Source organism: Papio anubis, unplaced genomic scaffold, assembly GCF_008728515.1.
Source record: "Papio anubis isolate 15944 unplaced genomic scaffold, Panubis1.0 scaffold2501, whole genome shotgun sequence".
In the NCBI taxonomy this organism is placed as follows: Eukaryota; Metazoa; Chordata; class Mammalia; order Primates; family Cercopithecidae; genus Papio; species Papio anubis.
In genome coordinates, this window is record NW_022162570.1 from 2,065 (window position 1) to 5,090 (window position 3,026).

General features: G+C 38.5%; 1 long non-coding RNA gene across 1 annotated transcript; it reads right to left on the reverse strand.

Annotated features, from left to right (window-relative positions):
- Positions 1-681: 681 nt before the first annotated feature.
- On the reverse strand, positions 682-2,974 carry LOC116272901. Its single transcript, XR_004181431.1, has 2 exons — positions 2,824-2,974; positions 682-1,483 (listed from the first exon to the last, which is right to left on the reverse strand). It is a non-coding gene; the product is annotated as an uncharacterized LOC116272901 (long non-coding RNA).
- Between the last annotated feature and the right edge of the window lie 52 nt (positions 2,975-3,026).

The window sequence follows — 3,026 nt, forward strand, 5'->3', positions numbered from 1 at the left end:
TTTTGCTTAAAGTGAGGCACACTGGTATTAAACTAAGGAAAAAAATCAGTGAATTGGGTTCTACTGTTTACATTATGTATAATTTCCAAAGAGATAAGATAATGAAAAGTGAAGATGCCTAAACTGATTTGTGTTTAATTCAACACACAGCTCGATCTACCAACAAAGAGTTTTCATTTGGCATTTGCAAACAGATGATCACTTAGATAGCACCACCAAATCAGCTTCAGTGTTGCAACCTGAACATCACTAAGGAGACCACAATTTTATTTCAGGAATCAATTAGGTATCCACTTAAGGTATTCCATTAAGCATTCCTAATTCTAATTAATTGATTCTAAATGATCATTTTTTAAAGCACAATCAAACTTTTTGGTTTTGTAAAAAATGTGGTTAATTGTGGCTTTAAAAAGCTGGCCTACATTTTAATGTTCAAAGTAGAAGTTAAATATTTCGTAAAATGATAGTAATGACCCCCCCCCCCAAAAAAAAAGAAACTACATTTATGGTTTAGTGCCTCTATAATCTTGTTTATATCACCAAATACAAGTAACAACTGTCAAAAACAGCTTCCAGCTGCCAAATTGTTGGATGTTATGCTTGAGGAATGGGGAAAAGGAACACCTTTTGTATTTTTCTGGTTTTTGTCTCTGGTAAGAAAGTGGAAACTTTGACAAAATATTGAGTTTCAGTATTTTAATACAAAAAACAGAACTGCTTAAAATAATTAAGAAACCGAACCACTCAAATTCAAAACCTCTGACCATTCATGTTCAAATGGTTTCCAGGATTTCATGTATTCACAGGGCTTTGAACAGATCTCAGAAAGGATGCGCCCCATTTTGGGCAACAGTAACACATCTCCTTCTCCAGACATCAATTAGTCATTGATTTGGAGTTAATTCAGAGGGAAGAGGAGAAAGCAAAGGAGCGACAGAAAGCTTGTTTTTGACAGAAAAGAAGATAATAAAGGACAATCACAAACACATGAAATAGCAAATTTTACTTCACTAGTGTCAAGGTAAGAATATCGCATGCAAGACCATAGATGAAACATTACTCTTAAATTTAATATTTTCATTTATATCACTCCCAAAATATTCATTTTCTTCAAAACTTTCAATTTCATAGCTAAACTTTCAAGACAAAAAACTAGAGCTCAAAAAGATCTACCCACTTAGATTCATCATAAGGCACTTTACAGATACAGTAAAGCTTTGTGTCCTTAGCAGAGATCATTTTCTCCTTGTTGGACTTTGAGCTTGAGTCTTTTTCCTCTTCCCCCTTCCTCTTCTGGGAAGCAGCAGGTACGGTGGGTGTGGACAGGACAGGGTGTTGCACAGCAGGTGGAGCGGGAGGTGAAGGTGGAGGGGCTGGAGGAGCTGCCGTCACTGGTGGGGCAAGGTGCAGCTACTGCTGTGGCCTGAGCCACCTGCATCAGGTCTTTTTCGTCCTTAATTTTCAGGTCTCTCTTCAGCTCTTCCTGTTGTCAATTAAAGACAACACAAGACTATCATTAGAGTCATGTAAATGCATGATCTGGCCAGAAGATGGTACATTACCCACTCTTGTCGAAGTAGCTCCACAGTTCAGCCTAATGTGAGAGAGTTTTAGCTGCAAACAACATTAGGCTGAACTGTCGAAGTAGCTCCACAGTTCAGCCTAATGTGAGAGAGTTTTCCTATATCTTAAGACAATTAGAAACAGAAAACGAAGATTACATAAAAACAACTAGAAAGCTGCTAGTTATCTTCAAAGGAGAGCTGACTGAAAGATGAGCCAAGTGGCTAGGAAGAGCATTGCTCCTGGCTTGCCCCTGTCCCATCTGGGCTCTTTCTGTGGTGGCTCAGAAGGTGATTTCAAGTGTCCTCATCCACTAGCTGCTTTCTTCTAGTTGCTTTTGCTCTCTGTCCTTACAGTGAGGCTGGACATGAACTGACCTGGAGACTCAAAATGTGGTCTGATCAGCAGAAAGCAGAAAAGAGGCAGATTTGCCTTGTTTATGATGATGCTCCTATGTCTAGAATTTCAGACTGCAGGGAGAGTTGGGCAACTAACACACTATTTTCTTTTTTGAAAAGATAATTTCTTTTTTTTTTTTTTTTGAGACGGAGTCTCGCTCTGTCGCCCAGGCTGGAGTGCAGTGGCGTGATCTCGGCTCACTGCAAGCTCCGCCTCCCAGGTTCACGCCATTCTCCTGCCTCAGCCTCCCTAGTAGCTGGGATTACAGGCCTGTGCTACCAGCCCTGGCTAATTTTTCTATTTTTAGTAGAGACGGGGTTTTGCCATGTTGGTCAGGCTGGTAACTGTATACTTCTTTCAACCTTTCTGTACATTTGAAATTTTTCATAAAATATTGAGGAAAAATGGAGAAGAAAAATTTAACTATCAAAAATAGAATTAAACTCTCCTAAAGTAGACATGCATGTATATAAAAACCAGAGAGCTATACATTAGAAATGAAGTATTTTGTTTGAGGTTAACATCAAGTCAAAGTCATCAGGACAGGCTATGATTCTGAAATTCTTATTATCATGCTGCAAATTATTCTTGGCTATTATCAGAACCCCAGTAGTTTCCATTGTTTTCACTTCATAAAACTCCAAGTTACAGAACACTATTAGATATTATTTTGGGTATTTACCTGGACTGGGTGGTCCTAAACTGACTATCATAGCCAAGATTTTGGTTACCAGAGAGAACAAATAAAGGTAACGGTGGGGGACTGGTGTTTTAATGGAGGATTCTTCTATCTGAATGTTCAATTCACTGACAATACATTCCTTAAAAAGACGCTGAGGGGATTAAAGAATTGTAAAATACCTTGCTGAGCACCTGGCCCACAGTAGGCACTCAAAAATGTTAGTTACCCCTTCTCTTCCCCATCAATTTTCAATTCTTGTGAATCTCTCCTCTTCTAGTACCATGTTGACGTTGTGCCTTAACCAAAAAAAAAAAAAAAAAAAAGGAAAGAAAAAAATATTTATGTCATTTTTGGGGTCCAGATCTCACCATTAAATCCAAGG